This window comes from Engystomops pustulosus, chromosome 7, assembly GCF_040894005.1.
Source record: "Engystomops pustulosus chromosome 7, aEngPut4.maternal, whole genome shotgun sequence".
Taxonomy (NCBI): Eukaryota; Metazoa; Chordata; class Amphibia; order Anura; family Leptodactylidae; genus Engystomops; species Engystomops pustulosus.
The window spans coordinates 139,163,957-139,185,425 of NC_092417.1; the positions used below are offsets into that span (position 1 = coordinate 139,163,957).

The window sequence follows — 21,469 nt, forward strand, 5'->3', positions numbered from 1 at the left end:
ATTGTCCAATGACACAGAAGGGCTGGGATGAACATGTCCTGTGAAAAATGGACATACTGAAGAAGAGTCATGTCAAATGTTGACATTTTTGATAACATTATATTAGAAAAGCGGTTACATTGCAAAACCCTATGATTTGGACGCTATGATTTTTTTCCTTCCCGGCAGGAAACCCATATAAGCTACCATCGTGTGATCTCTGTTGTTTTGGACAGCAGTACTCACCCTGTTTCCAACATCATACGCAATTTGATCAAGGTCATCGCGTTGCCAAGGCTTGTCATGGAACTAATGCCTCCCCGTGCCCACAGACTGTAAGGTTCCATGGTGTAACGGTTAGCACTCTGGACTTTGAATCCAGCGATCCGAGTTCAAATCTCGGTGGAACCTTTAAGAAATTCCTTCAGCCAAAGATTGTTTTCATGACTTTTGGGGCAGAGATTGAGTTAAAAATCAAGACCTTTATTTCATGACCCCAAACATGCTGATAAAAGGTTCAAAAGGGACACTCTTCTGCACGTCTATGGTTTTCCCAATGAAACCATCAGTTTACTTCTTAGTGCAGCCAGAAGACTCCCATTCAAACAGAGTGCTTGGGGAACAATCAACCCTGATCTAGGATGTTAAGCTGTGTAGCAAAGGGAATGAAACCCATGCATCTGGCTTCCTGCATGTAGTAGTCGTGGCCGAGTGGTTAAGGCGAAGGACTTGAAATCCATTGGGGTCTCCCCGCGCAGGTTCATATCCTGCCGACTACGTCTAAGTTTTCTGTCCTTAGAGCATAGCATTGCTAGAATAAATCTTTCTCTTTGAACCCCTCTGTCCAGCGTGCAAGTTTCCAGAGATGAGAAAGTACAATCCCTTTTGCAAAAAGCTATGAAGTAGCTTTTGACTTGCAAAATGTGTAGCGCCTTCCGAATGATAAGCTTTAAATGTCTGCCTGTATATAGCTTTAGGCGTCTTTTTTAATTTCTACCCCATTACCAGGCAAAGGATACAGTAATGTGATTATAAGACAGATTCGGAGATGATTTTAAGACAACCCTTGTCGTATGACCACAGCACCTTTAGAAAGCCTATAGAACAAGATTTTTACAAAATTGGTCGTCCTAGTGAAAAATAAGCTTTTCCAAATGTTAATTGTTTGAAATTGAAACATGTTTTCTGATTTCATGTCCTTAAACATTTCATCATTTTGTGTGGCTTTTGTTCCCCTTCTTTCTTGACAGGAAGCTACTGTGAACACATAAGACAATTCCCTTCACCCCTTGCAATTTAAGAAGACAGTTACCTCCCACCACTTTCATATTGTTCTCCAACTGGGCCATAAACTTTTCTGGCAACTATGCTTTTGCCTGCCATCTCAGAGGTTTAAGGTTCCAAAAGCTGGGGGTGGTATTCTAAAAGTTTAGCGAAATATTGAGAGGTAACTCAGGAGCAGTTTGAAAGATCTAGAAGTTGATTGTCCAATGACACAGAAGGGCTGGGATGAACATGTCCTGTGAAAAATGGACATACTAAAGAAGAGTCATGTCAAATGTTTACATTTTTGATAACATTATATTAGAAAAGCGGTTACATTGCAAAACCCTATGATTTGGACGCTATGATTTTTTTCCTTCCCGGCAGGAAACCCATATAAGCTACCATCGTGTGATCTCTGTTGTTTTGGACAGCAGTACTCACCCTGTTTCCAACATCATACGCAATTTGATCAAGGTCATCGCGTTGCCAAGGCTTGTCATGGAACTAATGCCTCCCCGTGCCCACAGACTGTAAGGTTCCATGGTGTAACGGTTAGCACTCTGGACTTTGAATCCAGCGATCCGAGTTCAAATCTCGGTGGAACCTTTAAGAAATTCCTTCAGCCAAAGATTGTTTTCATGACTTTTGGGGCAGAGATTGAGTTAAAAATCAAGACCTTTATTTCATGACCCCAAACATGCTGATAAAAGGTTCAAAAGGGACACTCTTCTGCACGTCTATGGTTTTCCCAATGAAACCATCAGTTTACTTCTTAGTGCAGCCAGAAGACTCCCATTCAAACAGAGTGCTTGGGGAACAATCAACCCTGATCTAGGATGTTAAGCTGTGTAGCAAAGGGAATGAAACCCATGCATCTGGCTTCCTGCATGTAGTAGTCGTGGCCGAGTGGTTAAGGTGATGGACTTGAAATCCATTGGGGTCTCCCCGCGCAGGTTCATATCCTGCTGACTACGTCTAAGTTTTCTGTCCTTAGAGCATAGCATTGCTAGACTAAATCTTTCTCTTTGAACCCCTCTGTCCAGCGTGCAAGTTTCCAGAGATGAGAAAGTACAATCCCTTTTGCAAAAAGCTATGAAGTAGCTTTTGACTTGCAAAATGTGTAGCGCCTTCCGAATGATAAGCTTTAAATGTCTGCCTGTATATAGCTTTAGGGGTCTTTTTTAATTTCTACCCCATTACCAGGCAAAGGATACAGTAATGTGATTATAAGACAGATTCGGAGATGATTTTAAGACAACCCTTGTCGTATGACCACAGCACCTTTAGAAAGCCTATAGAACAAGATTTTTACAAAATTGGTCGTCCTAGTGAAAAATAAGCTTTTCCAAATGTTAATTGTTTGAAATTGAAACATGTTTTCTGATTTCATGTCCTTAAACATTTCATCATTTTGTGTGGCTTTTGTTCCCCTTCTTTCTTGACAGGAAGCTACTGTGAACACATAAGACAATTCCCTTCACCCCTTGCAATTTAAGAAGACAGTTACCTCCCACCACTTTCATATTGTTCTCCAACTGGGCCATAAACTTTTCTGGCAACTATGCTTTTGCCTGCCATCTCAGAGGTTTAAGGTTCCAAAAGCTGGGGGTGGTATTCTAAAAGTTTAGCGAAATATTGAGAGGTAACTCAGGAGCAGTTTGAAAGATCTAGAAGTTGATTGTCCAATGACACAGAAGGGCTGGGATGAACATGTCCTGTGAAAAATGGACATACTAAAGAAGAGTCATGTCAAATGTTGACATTTTTGATAACATTATATTAGAAAAGCGGTTACATTGCAAAACCCTATGATTTGGACGCTATGATTTTTTTCCTTCCCGGCAGGAAACCCATATAAGCTACCATCGTGTGATCTCTGTTGTTTTGGACAGCAGTACTCACCCTGTTTCCAACATCATACGCAATTTGATCAAGGTCATCGCGTTGCCAAGGCTTGTCATGGAACTAATGCCTCCCCGTGCCCACAGACTGTAAGGTTCCATGGTGTAACGGTTAGCACTCTGGACTTGGAATCCAGCGATCCGAGTTCAAATCTCGGTGGAACCTTTAAGAAATTCCTTCAGCCAAAGATTGTTTTCATGACTTTTGGGGCAGAGATTGAGTTAAAAATCAAGACCTTTATTTCATGACCCCAAACATGCTGATAAAAGGTTCAAAAGGGACACTCTTCTGCACGTCTATGGTTTTCCCAATGAAACCATCAGTTTACTTCTTAGTGCAGCCAGAAGACTCCCATTCAAACAGAGTGCTTGGGGAACAATCAACCCTGATCTAGGATGTTAAGCTGTGTAGCAAAGGGAATGAAACCCATGCATCTGGCTTCCTGCATGTAGTAGTCGTGGCCGAGTGGTTAAGGCGATGGACTTGAAATCCATTGGGGTCTCCCCGCGCAGGTTCATATCCTGCCGACTACGTCTAAGTTTTCTGTCCTTAGAGCATAGCATTGCTAGACTAAATCTTTCTCTTTGAACCCCTCTGTCCAGCGTGCAAGTTTCCAGAGATGAGAAAGTACAATCCCTTTTGCAAAAAGCTATGAAGTAGCTTTTGACTTGCAAAATGTGTAGCGCCTTCCGAATGATAAGCTTTAAATGTCTGCCTGTATATAGCTTTAGGGGTCTTTTTTAATTTCTACCCCATTACCAGGCAAAGGATACAGTAATGTGATTATAAGACAGATTCGGAGATGATTTTAAGACAACCCTTGTCGTATGACCACAGCACCTTTAGAAAGCCTATAGAACAAGATTTTTACAAAATTGGTCGTCCTAGTGAAAAATAAGCTTTTCCAAATGTTAATTGTTTGAAATTGAAACATGTTTTCTGATTTCATGTCCTTAAACATTTCATCATTTTGTGTGGCTTTTGTTCCCCTTCTTTCTTGACAGGAAGCTACTGTGAACACATAAGACAATTCCCTTCACCCCTTGCAATTTAAGAAGACAGTTACCTCCCACCACTTTCATATTTTTCTCCAACTGGGCCATAAACTTTTCTGCCAACTATGCTTTTGCCTGCCATCTCAGAGGTTTAAGGTTCCAAAAGCTGGGGGTGGTATTCTAAAAGTTTAGCGAAATATTGAGAGGTAACTCAGGAGCAGTTTGAAAGATCTAGAAGTTGATTGTCCAATGACACAGAAGGGCTGGGATGAACATGTCCTGTGAAAAATGGACATACTAAAGAAGAGTCATGTCAAATGTTGACATTTTTGATAACATTATATTAGAAAAGCGGTTACATTGCAAAACCCTATGATTGGACGCTATGATTTTTTTCCTTCCCGGCAGGAAACCCATATAAGCTACCATCGTGTGATCTCTGTTGTTTTGGACAGCAGTACTCACCCTGTTTCCAACATCATACGCAATTTGATCAAGGTCATCGCGTTGCCAAGGCTTGTCATGGAACTAATGCCTCCCCGTGCCCACAGACTGTAAGGTTCCATGGTGTAACGGTTAGCACTCTGGACTTTGAATCCAGCGATCCGAGTTCAAATCTCGGTGGAACCTTTAAGAAATTCCTTCAGCCAAAGATTGTTTTCATGACTTTTGGGGCAGAGATTGAGTTAAAAATCAAGACCTTTATTTCATGACCCCAAACATGCTGATAAAAGGTTCAAAAGGGACACTCTTCTGCACGTCTATGGTTTTCCCAATGAAACCATCAGTTTACTTCTTAGTGCAGCCAGAAGACTCCCATTCAAACAGAGTGCTTGGGGAACAATCAACCCTGATCTAGGATGTTAAGCTGTGTAGCAAAGGGAATGAAACCCATGCATCTGGCTTCCTGCATGAAGTAGTCGTGGCCGAGTGGTTAAGGCGATGGACTTGAAATCCATTGGGGTTTCCCCGCGCAGGTTCATATCCTGCCGACTACGTCTAAGTTTTCTGTCCTTAGAGCATAGCATTGCTAGACTAAATCTTTCTCTTTGAACCCCTCTGTCCAGCGTGCAAGTTTCCAGAGATGAGAAAGTACAATCCCTTTTGCAAAAAGCTATGAAGTAGCTTTTGACTTGCAAAATGTGTAGCGCCTTCCGAATGATAAGCTTTAAATGTCTGCCTGTATATAGCTTTAGGGGTCTTTTTTAATTTCTACCCCATTACCAGGCAAAGGATACAGTAATGTGATTATAAGACAGATTCGGAGATGATTTTAAGACAACCCTTGTCGTATGACCACAGCACCTTTAGAAAGCCTATAGAACAAGATTTTTACAAAATTGGTCGTCCTAGTGAAAAATAAGCTTTTCCAAATGTTAATTGTTTGAAATTGAAACATGTTTTCTGATTTCATGTCCTTAAACATTTCATCATTTTGTGTGGCTTTTGTTCCCCTTCTTTCTTGACAGGAAGCTACTGTGAACACATAAGACAATTCCCTTCACCCCTTGCAATTTAAGAAGACAGTTACCTCCCACCACTTTCATATTGTTCTCCAACTGGGCCATAAACTTTTCTGGCAACTATGCTTTTGCCTGCCATCTCAGAGGTTTAAGGTTCCAAAAGCTGGGGGTGGTATTCTAAAAGTTTAGCGAAATATTGAGAGGTAACTCAGGAGCAGTTTGAAAGATCTAGAAGTTGATTGTCCAATGACACAGAAGGGCTGGGATGAACATGTCCTGTGAAAAATGGACATACTAAAGAAGAGTCATGTCAAATGTTGACATTTTTGATAACATTATATTAGAAAAGCGGTTACATTGCAAAACCCTATGATTTGGACGCTATGATTTTTTTCCTTCCCGGCAGGAAACCCATATAAGCTACCATCGTGTGATCTCTGTTGTTTTGGACAGCAGTACTCACCCTGTTTCCAACATCATACGCAATTTGATCAAGGTCATCGCGTTGCCAAGGCTTGTCATGGAACTAATGCCTCCCCGTGCCCACAGACTGTAAGGTTCCATGGTGTAACGGTTAGCACTCTGGACTTGGAATCCAGCGATCCGAGTTCAAATCTCGGTGGAACCTTTAAGAAATTCCTTCAGCCAAAGATTGTTTTCATGACTTTTGGGGCAGAGATTGAGTTAAAAATCAAGACCTTTATTTCATGACCCCAAACATGCTGATAAAAGGTTCAAAAGGGACACTCTTCTGCACGTCTATGGTTTTCCCAATGAAACCATCAGTTTACTTCTTAGTGCAGCCAGAAGACTCCCATTCAAACAGAGTGCTTGGGGAACAATCAACCCTGATCTAGGATGTTAAGCTGTGTAGCAAAGGGAATGAAACCCATGCATCTGGCTTCCTGCATGTAGTAGTCGTGGCCGAGTGGTTAAGGCGATGGACTTGAAATCCATTGGGGTCTCCCCGCGCAGGTTCATATCCTGCCGACTACGTCTAAGTTTTCTGTCCTTAGAGCATAGCATTGCTAGACTAAATCTTTCTCTTTGAACCCCTCTGTCCAGCGTGCAAGTTTCCAGAGATGAGAAAGTACAATCCCTTTTGCAAAAAGCTATGAAGTAGCTTTTGACTTGCAAAATGTGTAGCGCCTTCCGAATGATAAGCTTTAAATGTCTGCCTGTATATAGCTTTAGGCGTCTTTTTTAATTTCTACCCCATTACAAGGCAAAGGATACAGTAATGTGATTATAAGACAGATTCGGAGATGATTTTAAGACAACCCTTGTCGTATGACCACAGCACCTTTATAAAGCCTATAGAACAAGATTTTTACAAAATTGGTCTTCCTAGTGAAAAATAAGCTTTTCCAAATGTTAATTGTTTGAAATTGAAACATGTTTTCTGATTTCATGTCCTTAAACATTTCATCATTTTGTGTGGCTTTTGTTCCCCTTCTTTCTTGACAGGAAGCTACTGTGAACACATAAGACAATTCCCTTCACCCCTTGCAATTTAAGAAGACAGTTACCTCCCACCACTTTCATATTGTTCTCCAACTGGGCCATAAACTTTTCTGGCAACTATGCTTTTGCCTGCCATCTCAGAGGTTTAAGGTTCCAAAAGCTGGGGGTGGTATTCTAAAAGTTTAGCGAAATATTGAGAGGTAACTCAGGAGCAGTTTGAAAGATCTAGAAGTTGATTGTCCAATGACACAGAAGGGCTGGGATGAACATGTCCTGTGAAAAATGGACATACTAAAGAAGAGTCATGTCAAATGTTGACATTTTTGATAACATTATATTAGAAAAGCGGTTACATTGCAAAACCCTATGATTTGGACGCTATGATTTTTTTCCTTCCCGGCAGGAAACCCATATAAGCTACCATCGTGTGATCTCTGTTGTTTTGGACAGCAGTACTCACCCTGTTTCCAACATCATACGCAATTTGATCAAGGTCATCGCGTTGCCAAGGCTTGTCATGGAACTAATGCCTCCCCGTGCCCACAGACTGTAAGGTTCCATGGTGTAACGGTTAGCACTCTGGACTTTGAATCCAGCGATCCGAGTTCAAATCTCGGTGGAACCTTTAAGATATTCCTTCAGCCAAAGATTGTTTTCATGACTTTTGGGGCAGAGATTGAGTTAAAAATCAAGACCTTTATTTCATGACCCCAAACATGCTGATAAAAGGTTCAAAAGGGACACTCTTCTGCACGTCTATGGTTTTCCCAATGAAACCATCAGTTTACTTCTTAGTGCAGCCAGAAGACTCCCATTCAAACAGAGTGCTTGGGGAACAATCAACCCTGATCTAGGATGTTAAGCTGTGTAGCAAAGGGAATGAAACCCATGCATCTGGCTTCCTGCATGTAGTAGTCGTGGCCGAGTGGTTAAGGCGAAGGACTTGAAATCCATTGGGGTCTCCCCGCGCAGGTTCATATCCTGCCGACTACGTCTAAGTTTTCTGTCCTTAGAGCATAGCATTGCTAGACTAAATCTTTTTCTTTGAACCCCTCTGTCCAGCGTGCAAGTTTCCAGAGATGAGAAAGTACAATCCCTTTTGCAAAAAGCTATGAAGTAGCTTTTGACTTGCAAAATGTGTAGCGCCTTCCGAATGATAAGCTTTAAATGTCTGCCTGTATATAGCTTTAGTGGTCTTTTTTAATTTCTACCCCATTACAAGGCAAAGGATACAGTAATGTGATTATAAGACAGATTCGGAGATGATTTTAAGACAACCCTTGTCGTATGACCACAGCACCTTTAGAAAGCCTATAGAACAAGATTTTTACAAAATTGGTCGTCCTAGTGAAAAATAAGCTTTTCCAAATGTTAATTGTTTGAAATTGAAACATGTTTTCTGATTTCATGTCCTTAAACATTTCATCATTTTGTGTGGCTTTTGTTCCCCTTCTTTCTTGACAGGAAGCTACTGTGAACACATAAGACAATTCCCTTCACCCCTTGCAATTTAAGAAGACAGTTACCTCCCACCACTTTCATATTGTTCTCCAACTGGGCCATAAACTTTTCTGGCAACTATGCTTTAGCCTGCCATCTCAGAGGTTTAAGGTTCCAAAAGCTGGGGGTGGTATTCTAAAAGTTTAGCGAAATATTGAGAGGTAACTCAGGAGCAGTTTGAAAGATCTAGAAGTTGATTGTCCAATGACACAGAAGGGCTGGGATGAACATGTCCTGTGAAAAATGGACATACTAAAGAAGAGTCATGTCAAATGTTGACATTTTTGATAACATTATATTAGAAAAGCGGTTACATTGCAAAACCCTATGATTTGGACGCTATGATTTTTTTCCTTCCCGGCAGGAAACCCATATAAGCTACCATCGTGTGATCTCTGTTGTTTTGGACAGCAGTACTCACCCTGTTTCCAACATCATACGCAATTTGATCAAGGTCATCGCGTTGCCAAGGCTTGTCATGGAACTAATGCCTCCCCGTGCCCACAGACTGTAAGGTTCCATGGTGTAACGGTTAGCACTCTGGACTTTGAATCCAGCGATCCGAGTTCAAATCTCGGTGGAACCTTTAAGAAATTCCTTCAGCCAAAGATTGTTTTCATGACTTTTGGGGCAGAGATTGAGTTAAAAATCAAGACCTTTATTTCATGACCCCAAACATGCTGATAAAAGGTTCAAAAGGGACACTCTTCTGCACGTCTATGGTTTTCCCAATGAAACCATCAGTTTACTTCTTAGTGCAGCCAGAAGACTCCCATTCAAACAGAGTGCTTGGGGAACAATCAACCCTGATCTAGGATGTTAAGCTGTGTAGCAAAGGGAATGAAACCCATGCATCTGGCTTCCTGCATGTAGTAGTCGTGGCCGAGTGGTTAAGGCGAAGGACTTGAAATCCATTGGGGTCTCCCCGCGCAGGTTCATATCCTGCCGACTACGTCTAAGTTTTCTGTCCTTAGAGCATAGCATTGCTAGACTAAATCTTTCTCTTTGAACCCCTCTGTCCAGCGTGCAAGTTTCCAGAGATGAGAAAGTACAATCCCTTTTGCAAAAAGCTATGAAGTAGCTTTTGACTTGCAAAATGTGTAGCGCCTTCCGAATGATAAGCTTTAAATGTCTGCCTGTATATAGCTTTAGGCGTCTTTTTTAATTTCTACCCCATTACCAGGCAAAGGATACAGTAATGTGATTATAAGACAGATTCGGAGATGATTTTAAGACAACCCTTGTCGTATGACCACAGCACCTTTAGAAAGCCTATAGAACAAGATTTTTACAAAATTGGTCTTCCTAGTGAAAAATAAGCTTTTCCAAATGTTAATTGTTTGAAATTGAAACATGTTTTCTGATTTCATGTCCTTAAACATTTCATCATTTTGTGTGGCTTTTGTTCCCCTTCTTTCTTGACAGGAAGCTACTGTGAACACATAAGACAATTCCCTTCACCCCTTGCAATTTAAGAAGACAGTTACCTCCCACCACTTTCATATTGTTCTCCAACTGGGCCATAAACTTTTCTGGCAACTATGCTTTTGCCTGCCATCTCAGAGGTTTAAGGTTCCAAAAGCTGGGGGTGGTATTCTAAAAGTTTAGCGAAATATTGAGAGGTAACTCAGGAGCAGTTTGAAAGATCTAGAAGTTGATTGTCCAATGACACAGAAGGGCTGGGATGAACATGTCCTGTGAAAAATGGACATACTAAAGAAGAGTCATGTCAAATGTTGACATTTTTAATAACATTATATTAGAAAAGCGGTTACATTGCAAAACCCTATGATTTGGACACTATGATTTTTTTCCTTCCCGGCAGGAAACCCATATAAGCTACCATCGTGTGATCTCTGTTGTTTTGGACAGCAGTACTCACCCTGTTTCCAACATCATACGCAATTTGATCAAGGTCATCGCGTTGCCCAGGCTTGTCATGGAACTAATGCCTCCCCGTGCCCACAGACTGTAAGGTTCCATGGTGTAACGGTTAGCACTCTGGACTTTGAATCCAGCGATCCGAGTTCAAATCTCGGTGGAACATTTAAGAAATTCCTTCAGCCAAAGATTGTTTTCATGACTTTTGGGGCAGAGATTGAGTTAAAAATCAAGACCTTTATTTCATGACCCCAAACATGCTGATAAAAGGTTCAAAAGGGACACTCTTCTGCACGTCTATGGTTTTCCCAATGAAACCATCAGTTTACTTCTTAGTGCAGCCAGAAGACTCCCATTCAAACAGAGTGCTTGGGGAACAATCAACCCTGATCTAGGATGTTAAGCTGTGTAGCAAAGGGAATGAAACCCATGCATCTGGCTTCCTGCATGTAGTAGTCGTGGCCGAGTGGTTAAGGCGATGGACTTGAAATCCATTGGGGTCTCCCCGCGCAGGTTCAAATCCTGCCGACTACGTCTAAGTTTTCTGTCCTTAGAGCATAGCATTGCTAGACTAAATCTTTTTCTTTGAACCCCTCTGTCCAGCGTGCAAGTTTCCAGAGATGAGAAAGTACAATCCCTTTTGCAAAAAGCTATGAAGTAGCTTTTGACTTGCAAAATGTGTAGCGCCTTCCGAATGATAAGCTTTAAATGTCTGCCTGTATATAGCTTTAGTGGTCTTTTTTAATTTCTACCCCATTACAAGGCAAAGGATACAGTAATGTGATTATAAGACAGATTCGGAGATGATTTTAAGACAACCCTTGTCGTATGACCACAGCACCTTTAGAAAGCCTATAGAACAAGATTTTTACAAAATTGGTCGTCCTAGTGAAAAATAAGCTTTTCCAAATGTTAATTGTTTGAAATTGAAACATGTTTTCTGATTTCATGTCCTTAAACATTTCATCATTTTGTGTGGCTTTTGTTCCCCTTCTTTCTTGACAGGAAGCTACTGTGAACACATAAGACAATTCCCTTCACCCCTTGCAATTTAAGAAGACAGTTACCTCCCACCACTTTCATATTGTTCTCCAACTGGGCCATAAACTTTTCTGGCAACTATGCTTTTGCCTGCCATCTCAGAGGTTTAAGGTTCCAAAAGCTGGGGGTGGTATTCTAAAAGTTTAGCGAAATATTGAGAGGTAACTCAGGAGCAGTTTGAAAGATCTAGAAGTTGATTGTCCAATGACACAGAAGGGCTGGGATGAACATGTCCTGTGAAAAATGGACATACTAAAGAAGAGTCATGTCAAATGTTGACATTTTTGATAACATTATATTAGAAAAGCGGTTACATTGCAAAACCCTATGATTTGGACGCTATGATTTTTTTTTTCCTTCCCGGCAGGAAACCCATATAAGCTACCATCGTGTGATCTCTGTTGTTTTGGACAGCAGTACTCACCCTGTTTCCAACATCATACGCAATTTGATCAAGGTCATCGCGTTGCCAAGGCTTGTCATGGAACTAATGCCTCCCCATGCCCACAGACTGTAAGGTTCCATGGTGTAACGGTTAGCACTCTGGACTTTGAATCCAGCGATCCGAGTTCAAATCTCGGTGGAACCTTTAAGAAATTCCTTCAGCCAAAGATTGTTTTCATGACTTTTGGGGCAGAGATTGAGTTAAAAATCAAGACCTTTGGGGGCGGAGCCTGACCGCAGACAGAGACGGACGCTTCTGAGTGAGCTCCCGCGGCTTAGTCAGCAGGCCTTGATAAATACCGCGACTTACCAGGAGAAAACATGGGAAAAGCGAACAGAGATAAGCCTGAGGACCAAATGGGTACTCCCAGGATAAAGAAAACGCAAGGAGACCTGAATAAATTCCTGAAAAGAAGATTTGCATCCCCCGCAGGTATGGCGCGCAAGATGGCGCCGGACACGCAGCATGAGTCGGAAGCAGCGGAGGACTCAGATGCTGACAGTATCTCCACTGCGGGTGACCTGGCGAGAGATACAGAGGTACCCATTTCACGTTCTTTTTTGAAAAAGACGCTCCTACAGGCTATGTCACCAGTAATGAAGGAACTGGGTGATATCAAAACGGAGCTCCGCCACATTGGACAACGAGTGGAAGAGCTAGAAGCTAAACAGGAGGCGGTATTAAACTTTAGTTCGGCGCTCGAGATAGGATACAAGGCCCAACTGAGAGCCCTTAATAATGCTTTCATTCTAATGGAAGACCAAGAGAATAGGAGTAGGAGGAAGAATATTAGAATAAAAGGAATGCCAGAATCGATCTCTCATGAGGATCTTCCAGAGGCAGCAAGAGAAATTTTCTCAACACTTGTAGGATCGGAAAGGGCTAAAGATATAAACATAGAACGTATCCACAGAGCACTGCGCCCGCCGCCTAAGCAAGATGAGCCCCCCAGAGATGTGATTTGTGGCCTCCTCTCATACGTGGACACAGCAGCCATTCTAAAGGCTTCAAGAAACAAAGATAAGATTCAAATTAGAAATGAAAAAATTTCCCTATATCAGGACATTTCTTCCACTACTCTAAATAAACGGAGAATACTGAAACCCCTAACGGAACACCTCCGACTTAACAATATCCTGTTCAGATGGTTATTTCCATTCGGACTATCCTTTCAAAAAGAAGGAAAGAGATGTACAATAAGACATCCAGAAGATCTGACCCTGGCCTGGGAAATTCTAGACATAGAGCCTCTGGACATTGCCTCATGGTCAGCAGTTCCAGAACAGTACCTAGATCTCCCAGCCCTACCTTCAACAGAACCCTGGATGACAACAAAAGGGAAATCGCCAAGAAGGAAGAAACACACAGGCTAACTCTAAAGAAACCACAGAACTCTTACAAGGGTCCTAAACTATAGTAAAGGAAAGTGACTATCACTTATACATTGCATTACAAGAAGAAAAGATAAAAGAAGAAATGATAATAAGTGTAATTAACAGGAATATAATAGTCTAATTCCAACAGCAACATCTACCCATTCCTACTAACCTCCCATGTTAGTAACCTCTAACCTCTATCTAATCAGGCCTCTGGCCACAGCCCCCGATCAGTGACACCCTCCTCCCCCCCCTTCACATCCCCACTCACTTCAAAGCCGGAGAAGACCAATCCACCGGACTTCTCACTTGTCCCCAACATGTTATGCATATGGTGTGTTTTGCAACTATGTTATAGTTTAAGTTTGTTTTTATATTTGTGTTCTACATACAGGTACTTTTTCCTTACCCTGTGGGTGATCCGTGCCTCCGAGGTCGAGTGTTCTGCTCAGAGATTAAACCTTGCACAGCAACTGTTTGCTCCACATCTATGGCTAAGGTAACAATCACTACATTTAATGTAAAGGGTCTTAACACACCACAGAAGAGGTCCCAAGTTTTAACATTACTACGCAAATCCAAAACCAATTTGTGTTATCTGCAAGAAACACACTTTAAACACACGAAAGTACCAAAACTTTCCACACATACATATCAACAATGGTTCCACAGCACCTATCATAAAGCAGCTAGAGGAGTATCAATAGCAATCGATAAATCGATCCCATTTGAAAAAACATCAATATATCACGATAGTGATGGCAGATTCTTGTTTGTGAATGGCCTTTTAGGCAACACAAAAGTTACCCTAGTTAACCTTTACGCGCCAAATGTAGGACAAATTGATTGGTTAATATCAACACTGGATAAACTACAAAGTTTTAGCGAAGACATGATAATCGCAGGGGGAGATATAAACTTAGCTCTTCAGCCCGTTTTAGATTCCTCAACAGGTAATTCAGTTCACTCCCAAAAATCCCTAAACAAATTGCATAAAACATTGCAGAAAATGGAACTAATAGACGTATGGAGAGCAGTCAACCCATCTGTTAGAGATTACACATTCTACTCAACACCATACAATTCGTTCCAAAGACTGGATTACTTCTTCCTACCCAAATATACTCTAACAGATATACGAACAGCAGCTATAGAACCAAGAACAATTTCAGACCACGCTCCAGTAATTATCAAACTTATAGTAGATTCTTTACCGCGTCCCCAGGGACTATGGCGATTAAATGAAACGCTGCTCGACTCTGACATACGCATAAAGGAAACAAAAGAGAAAATAGCTGCGTTCTTCACCAGAAACTCCTCAGAAGACACTTCGATTCCCACTACATGGGAAGCACATAAAATGTTCATAAGAGGAGAACTAATGGCACTAGGAGCCGCGGTAAAGAAACAAAAGTCCAAAAATATTGACGACTTATTACAGAAAATACATAAACTAGAACTAGCACATAAAAAAAGCCAAACAATAGCTGTGATGCAGGAACTGACAACTACTAGAGAAAAATTAAAAGATTGTCTAAATTTAAAAGCTGCAAAAAACTATATGTTTTGCAAATACCTTCACTACGCTCATGGAGATAAGGGCAACAAGCTAATGGCACAGCTCATGCAGAAACAGAGATCAAACCAATATATTAAATCATTAAACAAAACAGACCAAACGACAACAAAAGACACCAAAGAAATCGCAATGGAATTTAAAAATTTCTATAAAGACCTCTATAATATCCAACAACACACCCTCACACAAGGACCAGATCTAATATCCAAAACAAAAAAGTTTTTAAATGATATTCATCTCCCATCTCTAAATAAATTAGAAACAGATGACCTCCTAAGCCCAATAACCGAAGACGAGGTAAAGAAAATTGTCAATTCACTACCACTACAAAAGAGTCCGGGACCGGACGGCCTACCGGCCTCTTATTATAAAAAATTTTTAGATATATTACTCCCCCAATTAACTATCTGGTGCGAAGCGCTGCGGAAAGGAGAGATCCCCCCCAAGCAAGCACTTGAAGCCACTATAACGGTAATTCATAAAGAGGGAAAAGATCCGGAAAATTGCGGGAGTTACAGGCCTATCTCTCTACTTAATCTAGACGTGAAAATATGGGCAAAAATTCTGTCACAGAGACTAAACAAATTACTACCTAAACTTATTCATCATGACCAAACAGGATTTGTACCTGGCAGAGAGGGAAATCAGAATTCCAGCAGAGTACTTCATGCTATCAGTTATGCTAAGCATCATAAAATTCCATTAGTCCTACTTAGTACGGATGCCGAAAAGGCATTCGACAGAATAAGTTGGACTTATATGTATGAGGCTCTGAAAAAGTTTGGAATTCCGGACTCCTTTATTACTGCAATAAAATCCCTATACACTCACCCCAGTGCGAGAATTAAAGTGAATGGAACTTACTCAGAAACATTCAATATACAAAATGGAACTAGACAGGGATGCCCACTATCCCCTTCCTTGTTCATCTTGGTGATGGAAACCCTTCTCCAAACCTTAAGGGAATGCCCCCAAATTAAAGGTCTTAAGTTAGGACCAAATAACCATCTAAATGCGGCTTTTGCTGACGATCTCCTAATGATGGTCACAAACCCCAAGATAGCGTTTCCCCACATCTTCCAAATCATGGAAGAATTCGGTCAAATTTCGAATTTTAAAATAAACTTTGGAAAATCAGAGGCCCTGAATATATCAGCTCCTGTATCTCAAATTAAAGATATTCAGAAAACATCCACTATAAAGTGGCAACCAACAAAAATTAAATACCTAGGAGTTTACATCACTAACAATCCTAATCTTTTATACGCAGAGAATTACCAGCCCCTAATAACTAAAATGGATCAACAACTAAAAACATTAATAGCACCATTCATGTCTTGGTTAGGAAGAAAGAATCTTCTTAAAACCTTTATAATGCCGAAGTTGTTATATCTACTGCAGATGGTTCCTATATACCTATCACAAAAATTTTTCACCTCTATTAGGACGTTATTTAGGAAATTTTTATGGAAAGGAGGTAGTTCTAGGCTATCCTATAACAGGCTAATTCAAGCAAAAAATGAAGGAGGTATCGGTCTACCAGACCCCAAGACATATTATATGGCAATTCACATAAGAAGGTGGATACAACTAAATAATAAGGCGGCCAATCTATGGGGAACTGACTTAGAACTAGCATTGCTACCCCCTGCAACAATGGCCGGGGCATGGGACGGATTAGCCAAATCTCCAATCTCTATAATAAGTGAAATTTCAAGAGGGACACTCACAATAGCTAAACAATTTGCCCCTAAACACCATGCCATCTCACCGGCCATGCCAGCCAACCTCCTCCCACATATCACTAACAAAACAGGCAAACCAATCTCAAGTGCATGGGATGCATTAAAACAGCTACCATCCAAAGACTTATTAGATTTAGCAGTAAACCCAGACAACCTACTCAATTATTTAAATAAAATTCTCCCCAACACGCACTTTATGCACAAACTGGACATCTCTATACTGTGTAAGCAAATAACAGCGATAGAAAATGCCAAATCGGAACTATCCTGGTTAGAGGAACATATTTTAAATACAGATCCACCAAGACACCTCCTATCCAAGATTTACCATAAATTAATAGCTATTAACCAGTCAGAAAACAAACCAGCTTTTGTATTGGCATGGGAACATGACTTAGGGTGCATATTCTCAGAGAGTGACGTACGCAAAATTTTACACAACTCACATGGTTTTTCCAGGTGCATGAAATTTCAAGAAAATTCTTATAAAATACTAACAAGATGGCACAAGACACCCGCTCTTCTTATGCGCATGGGTCTTGCTCCACACAGCAAATGTTGGAGATGTAACCTAAATGGAGCATCTCACCTTCATATTTTCTGGTCATGCCCCATGATAAAACCATTCTGGGACAAAATTTCTAGGACAATCAACAAAATCACATCCCTAAACATATCACTCACACCAGAGTCAGTATTGCTTTGGTTGCCGAATAAGACCTGGACTCCTAAGAAAAACCACTTACCCACTATCATGATACAAACAGCGAAAACATTAATCCCCTTACACTGGTTAAGTAATTCTCCTCCAACTCTAGAACATTGGAGCGACAAAATGAATCAGATATACAGACTTGAAGAAACAGCCAGTTGGACAGAAAGGAAACATGAGTCTTTTCTCAAGATTTGGGAAAACTGGATCAAATATAAAAGATGAATGTGACCTCTTCTGTGGTGAAAAACTTACAAATTTCTTCCAATCCATAAGGACTCGAGGGTTAAATGCCTCCCCCGAGCTCCAGACCCTTTCCTACTGAGACATTGCAAACGGCACAATCACCAGGAATCTAGAGCCTCGAAGGATGGAGTCACGGATCCCCATATAATATTGTCAGCTACTCTAAACTAAAACTTGGTTACTACCTGTATTAGTTTGTTTGAAATTGTTTATCGTTTATTCAGAACCTCTCTTTAGGCTAAGGTTCTTCTAATTCCTTCAATACTAGAGAATTTCAAGTGATATACTACAACAATTACGCTCTCTAACTCCTCAAGCCCAAGCCTTGCCACCAATAATTTTACCAAACTTACACAAGAACCTGATAATAAGCTAGGTGGTATAAGGCCTTTCTAGATCTCTCTTAAGGAAGATAAGTAACGAAAGGGTTCTCCGTTTATTGTTTACCTGTTTACTGTATCTGACAACAGATGATAGCTATGTTTCATTGGACATATGATGAAGAGTTGTAATTTTACAAGACCTTTATTTCATGACCCCAAACATGCTGATAAAAGGTTCAAAAGGGACACTCTTCTGCACGTCTATGGTTTTCCCAATGAAACCATCAGTTTACTTCTTAGTGCAGCCAGAAGACTCCCATTCAAACAGAGTGCTTGGGGAACAATCAACCCTGATCTAGGATGTTAAGCTGTGTAGCAAAGGGAATGAAACCCATGCATCTGGCTTCCTGCATGTAGTAGTCGTGGCCGAGTGGTTAAGGCGATGGACTTGAAATCCATTGGGGTCTCCCCGCGCAGGTTCATATCCTGCCGACTACGTCTAAGTTTTCTGTCCTTAGAGCATAGCATTGCTAGACTAAATCTTTCTCTTTGAACCCCTCTGTCCAGCGTGCAAGTTTCCAGAGATGAGAAAGTACAATCCCTTTTGCAAAAAGCTATGAAGTAGCTTTTGACTTGCAAAATGTGTAGCGCCTTCCGAATGATAAGCTTTAAATGTCTGCCTGTATATAGCTTTAGGCGTCTTTTTTAATTTCTACCCCATTACCAGGCAAAGGATACAGTAATGTGATTATAAGACAGATTCGGAGATGATTTTAAGACAACCCTTGTCGTATGACCACAGCACCTTTAGAAAGCCTATAGAACAAGATTTTTACAAAATTGGTCTTCCTAGTGAAAAATAAGCTTTTCCAAATGTTAATTGTTTGAAATTGAAACATGTTTTCTGATTTCATGTCCTTAAACATTTCATCATTTTGTGTGGCTTTTGTTCCCCTTCTTTCTTGACAGGAAGCTACTGTGAACACATAAGACAATTCCCTTCACCCCTTGCAATTTAAGAAGACAGTTACCTCCCACCACTTTCATATTGTTCTCCAACTGGGCCATAAACTTTTCTGGCAACTATGCTTTTGCCTGCCATCTCAGAGGTTTAAGGTTCCAAAAGCTGGGGGTGGTATTCTAAAAGTTTAGCGAAATATTGAGAGGTAACTCAGGAGCAGTTTGAAAGATCTAGAAGTTGATTGTCCAATGACACAGAAGGGCTGGGATGAACATGTCCTGTGAAAAATGGACATACTAAAGAAGAGTCATGTCAAATGTTGACATTTTTGATAACATTATATTAGAAAAGCGGTTACATTGCAAAACCCTATGATTTGGACGCTATGATTTTTTTCCTTCCCAGCAGGAAACCCATATAAGCTACCATCGTGTGATCTCTGTTGTTTTGGACAGCAGTACTCACCCTGTTTCCAACATCATACGCAATTTGATCAAGGTCATCGCGTTGCCCAGGCTTGTCATGGAACTAATGCCTCCCCGTGCCCACAGACTGTAAGGTTCCATGGTGTAACGGTTAGCACTCTGGACTTTGAATCCAGCGATCCGAGTTCAAATCTCGGTGGAACCTTTAAGAAATTCCTTCAGCCAAAGATTGTTTTCATGACTTTTGGGGCAGAGATTGAGTTAAAAATCAAGACCTTTATTTCATGACCCCAAACATGCTGATAAAAGGTTCAAAAGGGACACTCTTCTGCACGTCTATGGTTTTCCCAATGAAACCATCAGTTTACTTCTTAGTGCAGCCAGAAGACTCCCATTCAAACAGAGTGCTTGGGGAACAATCAACCCTGATCTAGGATGTTAAGCTGTGTAGCAAAGGGAATGAAACCCATGCATTTGGCTTCCTGCATGTAGTAGTCGTGGCCGAGTGGTTAAGGCGATGGACTTGAAATCCATTGGGGTCTCCCCGCGCAGGTTCAACTCCTGCCGACTACGTCTAAGTTTTCTGTCCTTAGAGCATAGCATTGCTAGACTAAATCTTTCTCTTTGAACCCCTCTGTCCAGCGTGCAAGTTTCCAGAGATGAGAAAGTACAATCCCTTTTGCAAAAAGCTATGAAGTAGCTTTTGACTTGCAAAATGTGTAGCGCCTTCCGAATGATAAGCTTTAAATGTCTGCCTGTATATAGCTTTAGGGGTCTTTTTTAATTTCTACCCCATTACAAGGCAAAGGATACAGAAATGTGATTATAAGACAGATTCGGAGATGATTTTAAGACAACCCTTGTCGTATGACCACAGCACCTTTAGAAAGCCTATAGAACAAGATTTTTACAAAATTGGTCGTCCTAGTGAAAAATAAGCTTTTCCAAATGTTAATTGTTTGAAATTGAAACATGTTTTCTGATTTCATGTCCTTAAACATTTCATCATTTTGTGTGGCTTTTGTTCCCCTTCTTTCTTGACAGGAAGCTACTGTGAACACATAAGACAATTCCCTTCACCCCTTGCAATTTAAGAAGACAGTTACCTCCCACCACTTTCATATTGTTCTCCAACTGGGCCATAAACTTTTCTGGCAACTATGCTTTTGCCTGCCATCTCAGAGGTTTAAGGTTCCAAAAGCTGGGGGTGATATTCTAAAAGTTTAGCGAAATATTGAGAGGTAACTCAGGAGCAGTTTGAAAGATCTAGAAGTTGATTGTCCAATGACACAGAAGGGCTGGGATGAACATGTCCTGTGAAAAATGGACATACTAAAGAAGAGTCATGTCAAATGTTGACATTTTTGATAACATTATATTAGAAAAGCGGTTACATTGCAAAACCCTATGATTTGGACGCTATGATTTTTTTCCTTCCCGGCAGGAAACCCATATAAGCTACCATCGTGTGATCTCTGTTGTTTTGGACAGCAGTACTCACCCTGTTTCCAACATCATACGCAATTTGATCAAGGTCATCGCGTTGCCAAGGCTTGTCATGGAACTAATGCCTCCCCGTGCCCACAGACTGTAAGGTTCCATGGTGTAACGGTTAGCACTCTGGACTTTGAATCCAGCGATCCGAGTTCAAATCTCGGTGGAACCTTTAAGAAATTCCTTCAGCCAAAGATTGTTTTCATGACTTTTGGGGAAGAGATTGAGTTAAAAATCAAGACCTTTATTTCATGACCCCAAACATGCTGATAAAAGGTTCAAAAGGGACACTCTTCTGCACGTCTATGGTTTTCCCAATGAAACCATCAGTTTACTTCTTAGTGCAGCCAGAAGACTCCCATTCAAACAGAGTGCTTGGGGAACAATCAACCCTGATCTAGGATGTTAAGCTGTGTAGCAAAGGGAATGAAACCCATGCATCTGGCTTCCTGCATGTAGTAGTCGTGGCCGAGTGGTTAAGGCGATGGACTTGAAATCCATTGGGGTCTCCCCGCGCAGGTTCCTATCCTGCCGACTACGTCTAAGTTTTCTGTCCTTAGAGCATAGCATTGCTAGACTAAATCTTTCTCTTTGAACCCCTCTGTCCAGCGTGCAAGTTTCCAGAGATGAGAAAGTACAATCCCTTTTGCAAAAAGCTATGAAGTAGCTTTT

The 21,469-nt window shown here is 41.0% G+C and overlaps 20 non-coding genes across 20 annotated transcripts; all 20 read left to right on the forward strand.

Annotated features, from left to right (window-relative positions):
* Positions 1-318: 318 nt before the first annotated feature.
* On the forward strand, positions 319-390 carry TRNAQ-UUG (transfer RNA glutamine (anticodon UUG)). Its single transcript has one exon. It is a non-coding gene; the product is annotated as a tRNA-Gln (tRNA).
* Positions 391-676: 286 nt separating this feature from the next.
* TRNAS-UGA (transfer RNA serine (anticodon UGA)) lies at positions 677-758 on the forward strand. The gene has a single exon. It is a non-coding gene; the product is annotated as a tRNA-Ser (tRNA).
* A 1,021-nt stretch (positions 759-1,779) lies between these two features.
* Positions 1,780-1,851, forward strand: TRNAQ-UUG (transfer RNA glutamine (anticodon UUG)). The gene has a single exon. It is a non-coding gene; the product is annotated as a tRNA-Gln (tRNA).
* A 286-nt stretch (positions 1,852-2,137) lies between these two features.
* On the forward strand, positions 2,138-2,219 carry TRNAS-UGA (transfer RNA serine (anticodon UGA)). Its single transcript has one exon. It is a non-coding gene; the product is annotated as a tRNA-Ser (tRNA).
* A 1,379-nt stretch (positions 2,220-3,598) lies between these two features.
* Positions 3,599-3,680, forward strand: TRNAS-UGA (transfer RNA serine (anticodon UGA)). The gene has a single exon. It is a non-coding gene; the product is annotated as a tRNA-Ser (tRNA).
* A 1,020-nt stretch (positions 3,681-4,700) lies between these two features.
* On the forward strand, positions 4,701-4,772 carry TRNAQ-UUG (transfer RNA glutamine (anticodon UUG)). Its single transcript has one exon. It is a non-coding gene; the product is annotated as a tRNA-Gln (tRNA).
* A 286-nt stretch (positions 4,773-5,058) lies between these two features.
* TRNAS-UGA (transfer RNA serine (anticodon UGA)) lies at positions 5,059-5,140 on the forward strand. The gene has a single exon. It is a non-coding gene; the product is annotated as a tRNA-Ser (tRNA).
* Positions 5,141-6,519: 1,379 nt separating this feature from the next.
* Positions 6,520-6,601, forward strand: TRNAS-UGA (transfer RNA serine (anticodon UGA)). Its single transcript has one exon. It is a non-coding gene; the product is annotated as a tRNA-Ser (tRNA).
* Positions 6,602-7,622: 1,021 nt separating this feature from the next.
* Positions 7,623-7,694, forward strand: TRNAQ-UUG (transfer RNA glutamine (anticodon UUG)). The gene has a single exon. It is a non-coding gene; the product is annotated as a tRNA-Gln (tRNA).
* Positions 7,695-7,980: 286 nt separating this feature from the next.
* Positions 7,981-8,062, forward strand: TRNAS-UGA (transfer RNA serine (anticodon UGA)). The gene has a single exon. It is a non-coding gene; the product is annotated as a tRNA-Ser (tRNA).
* Positions 8,063-9,083: 1,021 nt separating this feature from the next.
* On the forward strand, positions 9,084-9,155 carry TRNAQ-UUG (transfer RNA glutamine (anticodon UUG)). The gene has a single exon. It is a non-coding gene; the product is annotated as a tRNA-Gln (tRNA).
* A 286-nt stretch (positions 9,156-9,441) lies between these two features.
* TRNAS-UGA (transfer RNA serine (anticodon UGA)) lies at positions 9,442-9,523 on the forward strand. The gene has a single exon. It is a non-coding gene; the product is annotated as a tRNA-Ser (tRNA).
* A 1,021-nt stretch (positions 9,524-10,544) lies between these two features.
* TRNAQ-UUG (transfer RNA glutamine (anticodon UUG)) lies at positions 10,545-10,616 on the forward strand. The gene has a single exon. It is a non-coding gene; the product is annotated as a tRNA-Gln (tRNA).
* A 286-nt stretch (positions 10,617-10,902) lies between these two features.
* On the forward strand, positions 10,903-10,984 carry TRNAS-UGA (transfer RNA serine (anticodon UGA)). The gene has a single exon. It is a non-coding gene; the product is annotated as a tRNA-Ser (tRNA).
* Positions 10,985-12,008: 1,024 nt separating this feature from the next.
* TRNAQ-UUG (transfer RNA glutamine (anticodon UUG)) lies at positions 12,009-12,080 on the forward strand. Its single transcript has one exon. It is a non-coding gene; the product is annotated as a tRNA-Gln (tRNA).
* A 6,253-nt stretch (positions 12,081-18,333) lies between these two features.
* Positions 18,334-18,415, forward strand: TRNAS-UGA (transfer RNA serine (anticodon UGA)). Its single transcript has one exon. It is a non-coding gene; the product is annotated as a tRNA-Ser (tRNA).
* Positions 18,416-19,436: 1,021 nt separating this feature from the next.
* TRNAQ-UUG (transfer RNA glutamine (anticodon UUG)) lies at positions 19,437-19,508 on the forward strand. The gene has a single exon. It is a non-coding gene; the product is annotated as a tRNA-Gln (tRNA).
* A 286-nt stretch (positions 19,509-19,794) lies between these two features.
* TRNAS-UGA (transfer RNA serine (anticodon UGA)) lies at positions 19,795-19,876 on the forward strand. The gene has a single exon. It is a non-coding gene; the product is annotated as a tRNA-Ser (tRNA).
* Positions 19,877-20,897: 1,021 nt separating this feature from the next.
* TRNAQ-UUG (transfer RNA glutamine (anticodon UUG)) lies at positions 20,898-20,969 on the forward strand. Its single transcript has one exon. It is a non-coding gene; the product is annotated as a tRNA-Gln (tRNA).
* A 286-nt stretch (positions 20,970-21,255) lies between these two features.
* Positions 21,256-21,337, forward strand: TRNAS-UGA (transfer RNA serine (anticodon UGA)). The gene has a single exon. It is a non-coding gene; the product is annotated as a tRNA-Ser (tRNA).
* Positions 21,338-21,469: the final 132 nt, after the last annotated feature.